This window comes from Chlorocebus sabaeus, chromosome 12, assembly GCF_047675955.1.
Source record: "Chlorocebus sabaeus isolate Y175 chromosome 12, mChlSab1.0.hap1, whole genome shotgun sequence".
NCBI lineage: Eukaryota > Metazoa > Chordata > Mammalia > Primates > Cercopithecidae > Chlorocebus > Chlorocebus sabaeus.
In genome coordinates this window covers 77,956,788-77,971,572 of record NC_132915.1, presented here as the reverse complement: position 1 = coordinate 77,971,572, position 14,785 = coordinate 77,956,788, and the positions used below count along the sequence as shown (strand labels likewise).

General features: G+C 40.8%; 1 pseudogene; it reads right to left on the bottom strand.

Annotated features, from left to right (window-relative positions):
* Positions 1-10,545: 10,545 nt before the first annotated feature.
* LOC119618505 (large ribosomal subunit protein eL31 pseudogene) lies at positions 10,546-13,831 on the bottom strand (annotated as a pseudogene).
* Positions 13,832-14,785: the final 954 nt, after the last annotated feature.

The window sequence follows — 14,785 nt, the reverse complement described above, 5'->3', positions numbered from 1 at the left end:
CACCAGAGGATAAGTATTTGAGGCCCCATATTGGTCATCCAACTATGAAAAAGTTCTCATTTTAAGCATATACAGTTTTAAAAAAGAATCAACTTCATGTATTTGGAAAACCATAAGCGCTGTCTTCCATCATTCAAAAATGTCTGTAACAGACCAGCATTATTGACAGTTCTGAGCTAGACCGAAGGAACTCTTGTTTGTGACTTCAACAGAAATATTTTGTTATTACAATGTTTGCAAGCATGTTTAAAGGATTGTTCAGTCAAATGATAGTCCCTATAGCTTGCAACTCAAAATATCATGGTGGTGAAATACTCATTAGTCACCTGCTACAAGTTCAGTGGAATGTGCTAGGACACGGAGTTTATAAAAGCAGATACTGTCTTGTTAAGCTGTCAGATCACGTAATGTACAGCCCCACGCAAGGACACTGTCATCAGGAAAAAGGCTTAGATTATGTGCTCCAAGCACACCGAGAAACTGGTTTCTGGAAACCCGACTTTTCAATGAACGCTTGTTAAAGCAAAGTTAATGTGTTTCCTACTGTTATAACAATGACATGTGAGTCACATATGTGGTTTCAAGATTCCTGAACTGGATCTGCCTGGCTGCTGATGTAATCAGAAATGACCTCTGGCTGTTTGAGACTAGAATATTCAGGAGGAAAAGTGCCCAGCTGATGCAACTGCTGATTTTTGTTAACACTATCACCGACATTCCCAGCACTCAGAACTCTTTAAGATATTATTCATTAATACTTGGTTTTCATTTGGAAAATTTATTTACTATCAGGGCAAAATATTTTTGGGATTTAGCCTGCAGATTTATCTTAATTCCCAATGTCTGAAGGTCCTTTGTTATTGGGGAAAAGAATGTGGGGTTAGGTGTCAGATTTGTATTTGAATTTCAGCTCTGTCACTGACCTGTGTGATTTCACAGAGGTTACTGAACCTCTCTGAGCCTTGAGTTTCTAATCTGGAAAAATAGGAAGTTATTCCTATCTCATAATGTTCTGAGAATAAAGTTAGACATAGAGCAACATTTGAGAAAACAAGAGAGTACAACATAGACAACCAGGTATTTGGACCTAGGCTTGTCTCCAGGGATCCTGGCTTGAGGAATCCTCTGGGTTTTGAGCCCTGTGTGCCCAAGACAGAAACCTGCTCTAGTTCTGGGCCCTCCAGGCCAGGCTGTCCTCCCCAAGCCCTAAACAGGGGATTCATTCAAACTCCCTAGGTCTTCATAGAAAGCAAGAGAAAAATGATGGGAGGAGGTTGTTGAGCCATTTTCTTGCAAGAGCAGTCTTTCCTATGGGATGCCATCGGTCGGTTGTTAAGTTTACAAAACAGCAGGAATATGGGACTGAGAATTTTGACTTTCAAAATTTCTATGAGAAGCCTCTTGATATCAGAATAAGAAGTGAAAATGTCAGCTATGAAAGGAAGAAGATCATGAAAATGCTGCCATTTCAGAGGGGCAGAGATCAGGGCAGAAAAAGAAGTCATAAGCTTCCTGAGACCTGTGGCTGATTCATTAAGCAGTAAAGAGGAGGATGCTTACAAGGTGTTTCAACCACCAGGGACCCAAAAGGTGAGAGTGTAAATTAGTTCAACCATTGTGGAAGACAGCGTGGCAATTCCTCAGGGATCTAGAACTAGAAATACCATTTAACCCAGCAATCCCATTACTGGGTATATACCCACAGGATTATAAATCATTCTACTATAAAGACACATGCACATGTATGTTTATTGCAGCACTATTCACAATAGCAAAGGCTTGGAACCAACCCAAAAGCCCATCAATGGTAGACTGGATAAAGAAAATGTGGCACATATACACCATGGAAAACTGTGCAGTCATAAAAAAGGATGAGTTCATGTCCTTTACAGGGACACGGATGAAGGTGGAAACCATCATTCTCACTAAACTGACACAAGAACAGAAAAACAAACACTGCATATTCTCACTCACAAGTGGGAGTTGAACAATGAGAACACATGGACACAGGGAGGGGAACATCACACACTAGGGCCTGTCGGGAGGTGGGGGACTAGGGGAAGGATAGCATTAGGAGAAATACTTAATGTAGATGACGGGTTGATAGTTACTGATGGTTACAGCAAACCACCATGACACGTGCATACTTATGTAACAAAAACTGCACATTCTGCACATGTACCCCAGAACTTAAAGTATAATACAAAAAAAAAAAAAGAGAGAGAGAGAAAGAAAAGAAAAAAAGAAAAAAGAAAGGAGCACGAAGAATAAGGACACCATAGAACCTGTGTCCTTAGTCACCTTCCAGTTAGAAAGCATTTCCATCTATACCATGCATTTTCAACCTCACCCCACACTATGAGTCAGGAATCCCCTTTTGAGAGATGAAAAACTAGAGGCACAGAAACCCTGGATGACCTAAAAATTCTCTGTGAAATCACACTAGAGAAATAGCCATATGTTGCTGCCGTGTGGTGAGTGTCCCTTGGTTTAGACTTCTTTCTTAACTGCATCATGAAATTGAATTATATCCCAAAGACCTGGGAAAGAGCAGAAGATGTTATCCAGTTTATAAAGTCTTTTCATGTTTTTGGTGGTTCCATTCCAAAAGAAGCAAGAGGAAAATAATGCAAAAATTGAAATGCTGACTTTAAAATTGAATAGTGAAACTCAATGTTGTGGATTCACTATGTTCTTAAAAGTTCATTTTTTAAAAGAAGAAGAAAAATCTTTAAGGATCAGTAAGCATCTTTATCTTATCAAAATCTGATCTCCAAATGAGAAATTGCTTTCTCTTTCTAATAATAATAATAAGCACTTACTATATTCTGGACAGTATAAACACTTTGCAATCATTATCCCCTCAACTCAGTGGAGTGGATATTATTACTATCCTTTTATTAGAGATGAAGAATAGGAGACTGAGAAAATGTAGGTGACTAGCCTGAGAACAATCTGCTTCTATGTGGCAGACCCAGGATCTGAACACACTTTGATGCCAAAGCAGGTTTCTCTTATTCCTAATTGCAACCCTTCAGAAAGTACTGGCAGAGCATACACATTTTTTTCATGGAATTATGGAAAAAAAAAAAAAAGCCTCATGAGGTAAGAAATACCACTTCAAATGTTCAGATAAGAAAGCTGACTTTACATGATTTCTCTATGCATACAAGTAGACAGGTGAAGATTCAGAATAGCTCTAAGGCTGAAACTGGAACCCAGAACGCTTGAGTCCAGAACAACCTAAGTCTGTTTCTTCTCTGTATCTGGCATTGTGATTCCTCATGAGAAAAAAATTGGGGGTTAGTGCAAAATTTATTTCTCCATAAGAAAGGAACTGTTAAGTTGTACAGATATTTAGATACAGCAACTGGGACCATCCCACTTACTGCCCAAATACTCATTCACTCAATTGCCAACTAACATTTATTGAGTACCAAGTATATACAAGGCATTGTCAAGCCTTGGAGTACAGAATAAGCAAAGAGTAAAAGATGTGTCTGTAACCTCACGGTGCTTATTGGGTCCCCCGGTGCCTTCTTTACCAGGCACACTTTCCCAATATTAATGGAAAAAGAAATCTATTGTTAAATCTCAATGATTTTCTTTGAACTTTTTTCCTGAAATCCCCATTGCCTTTGATATAATCTGGCTACTTCCTGGGTTCTACCAAGCTTTGACCCAATGAGGTTGACTTTGGTGACTCTTTAACCAATACCTTAGACCCCTCCCTCTCATTTACTAGCCTGGATTAACAAACAGCTTGTCCTGAGCAACTCTGGATGTAGCCAACACCATGCAGTGACCTCAGAGCACAAACATGTGCCTCGATGTTATCCTGAGGGCAGACATCTGCTCAGGGAGTCTTTTTGAACTTTTCTTGAGATGGCTTGATCTCTATTGGGAGATCACCTTCTGGGTTATTTGGATGGACTACATATTCCAGTGTGTCTGCTGTCTGGAAGTTGTCAAAGATAGATTCCTTGGAGTGGTGATGAAAGTACCTCTTGTTTGTTTGGCTTCCCCGAATGCAGAGGACTGGAAAGAAGCAATCTTATAGGATGATTGGCCATTAGCAGTTTCCAGTTGACTTTGCCAGACCCAGAAGAGCTATGTATGACCTAACCTCTGCTTCAAGGAGACTACACACAAATATAAACAATCAGTTTCCAAGGCTAGTGTCCAACTCCTGGTGTCCTGGTCCCTCTGCATTGTAATGTATACCTCAGTATCTTGGTAACTGCTGAAGAGAGACTTTCAGTTGAGATGACCAGTATAGATTGCAATCTCAGTAGAAGGCAGGGTCCATGTGTGCACATCTTTTTACAGTTAACAAGATCCTGCTATTTCTAATACTTCACTCAATACTCATGATAATATCAAAAGGCAAATTTTGCTATTCTCAGGTCACAGATGAAGAAACTAATGTACAAAGCTAGTGGCAGAACTGGGACTAAACACTAGGTCTAACAACTACCAAATAATTCCCATCTTCTACTTCACCATAAAATGAAATGATTAATGTAAAAGGAAGAACGTCCTTGAAATTTTATATACATATATATATATATATATATCTAGCCCTGTGCATGGCATAAAGTAGTCCCTTAGTAAGGAATAGCTTTATATTTTTAATGTAAGGCAGCATAGTATAATATAATTGTTCAGCCATGAGAAAGGAGGTTAACTTGAGATAACATCCAGTTACTTGGACCAGTTGCTTAGTCTCATTTTCTTATCTAAAAATGAATAATGATTAAAAACTTTCTAAGGTTAGCATGAGAATTGTATAGATAGAAGATAGGAATTTGGTCCCCAACACTGAGGTGCAACTTTTGTAAGACAGAGTGGGAGGGAACACTCACCTCCTTTCTAGGCTACATACAAAGACTGAGGACACTTCCATGGCACCGCACCTGATAAATGGAAGAATATATTCTATTTTAAAATTCACAGCTATTCACTGAGATGTAAAATGAAAATGTGTCCATTCACAAACAGAGACCTCTGCCATCACACTAAGGCATTTTTTGCAAATGTTCTAAGGCTTTGCCTCTCAGTGGTCAATTTCATGGCACCATGGACTGCCCCATCACTCACGGCCTGGCATTCCTCAGGTGCTGCGTGAGTTCCTGGCACTGGTGGGACCTGCCACAGCATGCTCCCCCACCCTAGGCTCTAAGATGATAACCTTCACTTACTTTGCAATCTCAGTAGAAGGCAGGGTTCATGTGTGTACATGTAGGGCCAGTTCTGCCTCCTTCTCCACTTCATATGCCAGCCTCCCTCAGTATCTCAATACATTCTTCAAACAAAGGCCGGAGAGTAGGAGTAGATAAGGACCTTTCTTTAGATGTCTTCTCTTTTCAGAGCTGCAACACAAAAGCCTCTAATAATGCCCTCAGGGAAAAAGAACATATATTCCATACACATTTTTTCCAACCTTCTATCATATGGAAAACACTAATTAATATTTCAATAAGTTGTCCCGCCAAAAAGGAGGAGGAGGTGGAGAAGAACTAATATATGTATAGTGTCAAGTATGGTATCATATGGCATACCGTAAATACTTAACTACCATATTATTGGTTGAACACTTAACTACTGTATTATTGGTTGTAAAACTACTATATTATTGTAGTTTTCTTGGTTGTCTAACTACTGTATACAACTGTAGAACTACTGTATTGTTGTATAACTACTGTATCATTGTAATTTGTATAACTACTATATTATTGTAGTTTTATTTTACTGAGACTGCCCTCAGTAAACTGAGGTTGTATAACTACTGTGTAACTACTGTATTACTGTCATTTTACTGAGACTGCCCTGTGATGCTTTAGTTCTTCCTTTCAATGCTTTGCCAACCTTAAAATGAGAAACTGTGATATAAGCACTTTGTCACATGAAGAATTATCAGGTTCTCCAAAATAAGTAAAAATTAGATCCTGAAGCCTCATCTCGGCCTTTCCTTGTTTACCTACTTTTTAAATGTAGTTTGGCTTGGTTCAAGAAAGGGAATTTGTCATATATTGATATGGGGCAATATCATTTGTGCAAGTATCATAAATGTAATGGTAGCAGTTCCAAAACAGAAGTATCTTAAAAGAATAATGCACTTTTACTAAGCAGGATTCATTCCAGAAATGCAAGGATGGTTCAATACTAAAAATGTTGATAACTGCATTATATCATTTCATTAAGTGATTAACAGTGCAAAAAACAGATAACAAGAAATTTACCATACTGTCTGGATTCAACTAGAAATAGTACAGAAGGAATAGAATGATAGTTTTGACATGGTAAAGAATATCTGAAGTCAATTTTGGACAAACACCAGGGGCATTACCACTAAATTTCAGAACAAGATACAGATGTCTACTATCACCTATTATTATTTAACATTATTTAGGATGTTTAAGTCAGTAAAATAAAGTAAAAAGCAATTTATTCAAAAAGGGAGATTTAAAAATTAATCATTGTTCCATTTTTTAACCTTGAAAAAAAAAAAACTAAAATCTTATTAGAGTTTAGAATGGCTAATGGTTACAAATAAATACACACAAATCAACATATTCTCTATAAAACTGCAGTATGTAATTGAAATGTTAATAGAAAAAGAGTAAATGTATTGTATAAATCAAATGATATAAACCATCTAAAAATAAATATACCAAAAATAACTTAAAATTTGTACAGACCTATATGTAAAAGCTATAACTATATACTCTTAGAAGAGAAGATAGGAATAAATTTTTTTTAATATTTATTATTATTATACTTTAAGTTCTAGGGTACATGTGCATAATGTGCAGATTTGTTACATATGTATACTTGTGCCATGTTGGTGTGCTGCACCCATCAACTCGTCAGCACTCATCAACTCGTCCTTTACATCAGGTATAACTCCCAATGCAATCCCCCCCTCCACCCATAATAGGCCCCGGTGTGTGATGTTCGCCTTCCCGAGTCCAAGTGATCTCATTGTTCAGTTCCCACCTATGAATGAGAACATGTGGTGTTTGGTTTTCTGTTCTTGAGATAGTTTGCTGAGAATGATGGTTTCCAGCTGCATCCATGTCCCTACAAAGGACACAAACTCATCCTTTGTTATGGCTGCATAGTATTCCATGGTGTATATGTGCCACATTTTCTTAATCCAGTCTGTCACTGATGGACATTTGGGTTGATTCCAAGTCTTTGCTATTGTGAATAGTGCCACAATGAACATATGTGTGCATGTGTCTTTATAGCAGCATGATTTATAACCCTTTGGGTATATACCCAGTAATGGGATGGCTGGGTCATATGGTACTTCTAGTTCTAGATCCTTGAGGAATTGCCATACTGTTTTCCATAATGGTTGAACTAGTTTACAACCCCCCCAACAGTGTAAAAGTGTTCCTATTTCTCCACATCCTCTCCAGCACCTGTTGTTTCCTGACTTTTTCATGATTGCCATTCTAACTGGTGTGAGATGGTATCTCATTGTGGTTTTGATTTGCATTTCTCTGATGGCCAGTGATGACGAGCATTTTTTCATGTGTCTATTGGCTGTATGCATGTCTTCTTTTGAGACATGTCTGTTCATATCCCTTGCCCACTTTTTGATGGGGTTGTTTGTTTTTTTCTTGTAAATTTGAGTTCTTTGTAGGTTCTGGATATTAGCCCTTTGTCAGATGAGTAGATTGCAAAAATGTTCTCCCATTCTGTAGGTTGCCTGTTCACTCTGATGGTAGTTTCTTTTGCTGTGCAGAAGCTCTTTAGTTTAATTAGATCCCATTTGTCAATTTTGGCTTTTGTTGCCGTTGCTTTTGGTGTTTTACACATGAAGTCCTTGCCCAGGCCTATGTCCTGAATGGTTTTACCTAGGTTTTCTTCTAGGGTTTTTATGGTATTAGGTCTAACATTTAAGTCTCTAATCCATCTTGAATTAATTTTCGTATAAGGAGTATGACCTTTGGTTAAGCAAAGCTCTCTTATCTGGGACAGCAGAAAAAAAACAATGTTTTGTTTTTTGAAACACTGAAAAAAAAATTGATAAATTGAATGCCAGACCACAGAACTGGATAAAATGTGGTGGCAAGAGATAACCCTTCTACATGTGAGGGCAAAGTTGGGACATTAGTAGATCCAGAATTCGAGAAGATCACTCTGGCTTCCACGTTGGAAGTTGTATTGGAGCTGGGAGCTTTTAACAGGGGGAAAAGCTGGGAGTATGGGATTAGTTTATGGCTGATGACAGGTAGAGCCAAACAAGAACAGAGATGGGGTTGGTGGAGTTTCATGCTTTAGAGAAATAAAGGAGAATACACCTGTCAATAGAGCCATGGTTTGGACAACTAGGCCATTATGGGAACATGTCAAAAACGGAGTGGTAGACTGCAATGGAAATTTGATTAGAGTATTCCCAACACTCTCTTTAAGTAAAAGGTTCAACCTGAAGTCCTGCTTCTCTGATCTTTGCTACAATAATTAGACAAGATTTACATTAAAAGTTTCTTTATAAACCAGAAGGGCTCCTGGACAGTGTGATTCCATAGAACAATGCCCTTTGGACATACAAGGCCCAGCTCTGACACTCACAAATATTATGGGTGTGTGCGAATTACTTAACACACCTGAGCACTAGTTTCCATTTCACTAAAACAGAGATAGTAATCTCTCCCATGTAGGACTACAGTGTACATGGGAAAGGCCTGGCTCAAGTCATGCAGCCAGTAAATACAGATTCTCTTCTCTTCCTCTCTTCAGTGATGCATCCCAGCCTTCAACCCACTAATGGTTCTCCCTGTGAGTCTCTGCACGTGCTCTCTACAGTTGAAATTTGCTGCTTTGTGCTTATTTTTCTTAGGGAATTGATAAACTATCATGGCCTTTTCCCAATCTATTGCTTTATAAATCCATAACCTTCATCTGTGCCTCTTCTCTGATATTTTGCCTTATTTAACTATATATTTAGCAAACCTAATCCTGCTTCCCAAGTGATACTTGCATGAGCTCAGAGGCATTGCTAAAATAAGACCACCCTGCTACCAGCAGTAGGTGACACTACTGACTAGTTTCCTCTCCTCTCAAAGTGGCTTCAATGAGGGATCACATGCTCAGTGCTCAGGACTCAGCTCCACTTTCAGAGTCTGCCTGTCCATCACTGTCTGTTTCCCAGTAATGAGCAGCAGATGACCAAGGGTGGCTTCCTACCTGATGCCAGCTGGTGTTGTGAATGGACCTCTTAGTTTGAGAAGGAACCAGGTTGGACACAGAATGATTTTTGGCAGACAACAAGGAGGATGAGTCAAGGCAGAAAGCAGAACTGAGCCATGGTGAACTTTAGTCACCAGAATGGCATTTGCCATCCAACAAACATTTATCAAGCTGTGCTGTGGACTGATAATTTCTCACATGTCATGTCACCAACTCCTCAGTTACCCCATGAACAGGCATTAGCTCCTTGTTTTACAGATGAGGAAGCAGACACAGACATGTTAGGTAACCTTCTGTTAGGTCTCAGCTCATAATTGCTAAATTATCCTTCCGATAAGGAGTTGTTTCTTCCAAGTCCCAGATACTCTGCATCAACATGAAGTGTGTTTGCCCTGGAAGTGTGTTCATGAATCGTGTCTACAATTACCTGAGAAGGTCTGAGGTTGAAGAGGGTAAGATTTCAAATCCTAGAGTTATACTTTTCTTAGGTCAATGTGTTCACCTTCCCCCACCCCAAAACACACATTCCCCAGCTCTACATGTTTATTCCTAACTTCTGCAGTGATTTACTGAACACCTCCCATGTGCCTGGCATCATGCTCAGTTCCAGTAATACAGAGAAGACCAAAGACTGGGACAGGGTCTTTACCAACACAATAGCTTCGAGTCAAGCAGAGAATATATTTAACTAGTGTCTGTACAAAAAGTGAGAATGCAGCTGTCAGCTCTTGCTTTCCCCAGGCCCAATCTCCAGCAATCCACAAGGCCTTCAGCTTAAAAGTCCAGCCCTACCCTGCGCTGTCCGAATCAATGCAGCAGTGTGGTATATATAATTTAGAAGCATAGTCCAATGCCAGCTCCTCTCTGAGAGCAGTCATGTGCTGGTCACTGCTGCTGTGTCTATTGTCTGGTGAGTCAGCTCTGTGCCCCTGGGCTGCTACGGAACACCCCCATCTAGGACAAGATGTACTCATTGATACCCCAGCCTCCCCCTCACTCCTGACACAAGTCTCATTTCCTGCTTTGACAAGTGCCTGGTCTGACACCTGAGGTCTCTTGGCTGGGGTCCTGAGGACCTATCTCTTTCAAATCACCTTCTTCCAGAGGGCCTATTCTCAGCCCTATGCCCTTCTGTTAATAAATGAAGCTGTTTTCTAAACCAAACAAGACCAGAATCAACCATGCAGATTGAAGGAATGAAGACATGTGGCCTATGGCTCTCCTCTTCAGAGCAGCTTCCTGTAGGTCTTTTTTTTTTTTTTTTTTTTTTTTTTTTTTGGCGGGGGAGGGGTGGGAGGTGACAATTGTATAACTGTATTTGATGTATTTGACAATCAGTGGTTAGTTCCCATCCACACTGACTGTCTGTAGATTTTTGAAAGTGGTAGCAGGTACATAGGCAACCAAAGTATACAACTTACTTGGTGAATCTTCATCCTCATTACGTTTTCTGGACAACTGCACATAGATACTGTATGGGACATTCCTTATTCCTTTGGCTCGGACAGGTTTGTTGCACCTAGTATCAATGCGCACATCTGGAGTTCCCATCTCCTTCATGGCAAATTTCCAGATCTCTTTGAATGCCTGGCGGGGATGCTTCTTGAAGTCCACTCCATGGATGCGCTTGTGAAATGATGATGGTATATTCTTGGGTCACTGCTTCATTGATGGCAGAATGACCATTTTTCTTCTCACCACCCTTCTTTGCAGGAGCCACTCTGCCAAGCCCAAGTTGGAAAGTGAGATATTTGTAAGTACATAATGTAATATTGTGCACTTCTATAGGGCAGATTCTCAAGCCAGGGCACATACTAGGCTGATGCTCGTTACTCTATGTCTAGATGCTAGCTAGAGAGTGAACATTGCTCCAACCAGTTGTCACTAGGAAGACCATGAGAAGATCACTCTACTGCTCTGTGGAGCAGTTCACCCTGAATGAAAGAGGAGAAAATTGGGGCTGAAGGGCAGTAATAACTGAAAAATGGCATTGGACACTCTAAAGACTGTACACAGGCAATGCTTGAGTCTAGTTACAATTTTTGTTTTTCTGTAAAGGAACAGAGTGATCCAGGAACTCCTCAGGAAAGCACTAATTGGAGGAACCTTGGGAGCCACAGTCATACATTGTCTAATCTGCATAATTCTTACACAATCACTCCGGGAGGTGCTCCCTTTTATGGCTCCATTTAGAGCTGAGAAAACTGAGACTCAGGAAATTTGAGTGAAGTTAAGAAGATAAGATCAATTTGAGCATTTTGGAATTTCCAGGTGACTCACTGCGTGGAATACACACTGCCCCATGGCTTGAATCTGCCACTATTGACACTAAATATGAACTGCATGCTTTGTCTATGCCAAGCTCCATTCAGAAACTACAACCTGGTTTCTTCCATAAAGATACATGAGGTTACTTTGCAAGTTTCTCCTCAGCCCTGCCACCTGAACAGCAACGCCTACAGCAGCCAATACAGGTTATATGAGCACACGTGCTAACTCTTCAAGGTCCATCTTATAAACCCATGGGAATAATGCTCTGTATCTGTCTGGAACCTCATAGTTATATCTGTACCACAATAACTCTGCAAGTTCATTAAGGGCAGGTATCACTACCTTCATTCATTGATTCACTGGTTTATGTATACATCGATTGTGGCATTAATTCAACAAATATTTACTGAGTACTTACCTGTACCAGGCTCTGTGCTAATTCATAGAGGAAAATGATGTAAATAAGGTTTGTCTGACTCTCAAGCAGCAGTCTTGGGGTGGGTACAGTTTCCCAAACAGACAATGACTTCAAAGGTTTAAGTGCTTTAACTGTAGAGCTATAACCAAGAAGACAAGGAACTCTGTCCAGTGCTTTCAGAATGGTTTCAAAGAGAAGGCAGAATTACAGAGGTTGGGGTGCACGTGGAATACCTTGATGCCAGGTTAAGGGTCTGGACTTTATCCTGAGGGCCATGAGATGTAGGCTCAGAGCAGTTAGAGACATTGTCTGGGCTGCAAGAAGTGTATTGACCATTCCTGCTTTTCTATAAAGGCACAGAGTAATCCAGGAACTCCTCAGGAAAGTACTGGCTGGAGGAACTTTGGGAGCAACAGCATGGTTTGATAGAAAGAGATCAGAGGAGAAAGAGAGGAAAATAGCACCAAATGGGTAGCTTGGGTAGCTGCTATGTGCTAGAAGCTTACATATATATATATGTTGGGGGCACCAAGGACATGATTTCAACCCAACATTAGAAATAGAGAAAGATCTAGAAAGCCTGGTTTCAGATCCAGGTCTCACCTCTTCTTCCTGGTCATGAGACCTTGGAAAGATCACACTACTGCTCGGTGGACCAGTTTCACCCTGGATGGAAGAGGAGATAACTGGGGCTGAAGGGAGGCAGTAACTGGAAAATGGCATCGCATGCTTTAAAGGCTGTACACAGACAATGCTTTGTGTTTGCTTGCTTGTTTGAATAGGCAATGATGACCAAAACCTCGTGGTATCTCTAGGCCCATTCTAAGATAAGAAAGCAGGCAGTGAACAGAAAGGAGCTACAGGAGACATGCAAGGGAAGGGAAGAGGAATAAGAACCAGGCCTGGGTTACAGTCAGCATTCACATCCCAACTCACAGCATGAACACAGGTGCATCACTTCATTGTGCCCAGCATTTCTTTCCACACCAAGAGAGGGTCTTTCCAGCATCAGGACTCTATGTGCCTACAAGCCAGTAGAGAAGAAAGTAGTTGCTCTGTAGATATAAGAGCAACGGAGGCCAAAAAAAAAAAAAAAAAAAAAAAAAGGCAAGTCAGGCATACACCACCCACCCTGTCCTAACCCCACTTGCATGATTTCGGAAATTCTTTCTGTTTCATGCAGACAGGGAGTCACTTAGTGGAGGCTTACAGGAAAGCTGAGGGTTCATTTTCTCTCCACCTGGAAAAGGGAAAAAAAATCTGTTCCATGAAAACAAATGGATAAATAAACCTCCTCCAACTTCTGAGTCTCTTGTTTGGGTGAGCAGTACCGCCCTTTGTCTAGTGCCCCAGCTGAACACCCAACAACCATTCCAGTCACTGTCTCTCATCTCCCACATCCAAGCGGTCACCAAGCCCCAAGGATTCTAGCTCTCTAACTGTTCTAAAAATGGTACCTCCCCTTCCTTCTCACACCAAGTGATTTGCCTCCCTCCCTCACTATTCATTACCTGGTCTATGGCACCAATTGTTGCCTAAATGGACTTTCTGTCCCTATTCACCTCTCCCCAGTCTCAAACTGTCATGAGATCTTACATTCACACCTGTGCCCTGCCTCACATCTTTTCAACCCACCTTCTACCCTAGCCATTGCCAGTGGGATCTAGGCAATGCCCCCAGCTGCACCTCCACCTTGCTGACTTACCGTCTTGGGGCTTCTGGAACATCAAGAAGAAGGGCAACTATGGGACCCTGCTCAACATCTACGCTCAGGAAAACTTGAAAATGCAAGGGAGTTAACCACCTATGGGGCAATCCTTAACCAATGGGGGCAGAAAGCAGGTGGATTTTGTGACCCCATTTCTCACCGTCAGGCAGACAATTTTGAAGGACTTTCTCTATGGTCCTCAGAAGGTCCCTGCAGAATCCAGCCTCCATTGTCCATGGTGATGATTAGCTGGACATGGCACCACTGGTACTGGCTTTCTTCCTTTCCTCATGTCCCACCCCCTTGTTACTGTTCCCTCAGGTTGTATCCAAAAAGCAACTACCTGCCCACGAATGGTTATCTCAGGCTCGGCTTTCTGAGGAAATTCCCAGCTATGATAGTTCCGTAGGTAACTTTCAAACAGCCGTTCCACCTCTATTTGTTCTTTATATTGGGCTTCTGTTTAAGATTGCTTTCAAACGAAAAGTTCAGTTGCCAAAAGGAAATGAAGAGAGTGGAAGACAGGGAGGAAGAAAGGAAAAGAAAAGAAGAAAGGAAGGAAAGAAGAGAAGAAGAGAGGATTTAAAACCATTGGTCTACAAGACAAAACCTATACATTGACATCCAAGATTCTTGAAGTCCTTGAAGTGACTCTTCATCTTTCCAAGCACCTGCAGATGCTCGAGAAGGAGCTCAGCCTTCATATTAACCCATATCAAAGCTGCTATTGTTTTCCCAGAATGTAGTAGCATCTCATTCCTCCCTGCCAGTTCTCTTTCTGCATTGATCCCTCTGCATACTTGACTCTTATTCATCTTCTATGTTTTAAACCAAATGTCACCTTTTCCATCCTCACCATACATCCACTGCCCCCCACTTTAGTGACTCAGGACAACACTTATCACCACTATCATCATAATAAGTAGCATTTACTGAGCTCTTAAAATGGGCTACGAGCTCTGCCAATTGCTTTACTACTAACTACTAACTGCTTTACTACAGGACTGTTGCACAAAAGCCTTGGAAGATAGCGTACAATTATGATACCAATTGTGTAAGTCCAGATGGGGAAACTGAGGCTTTGAGAGGCTCAGGAGCTTGGGATGCTGCAGAGTGTTCCTGCAGGCTTTGCACAATTGTGTGATTATACATGTATGCTCTTTCTCATCAGACCTATGGGCACT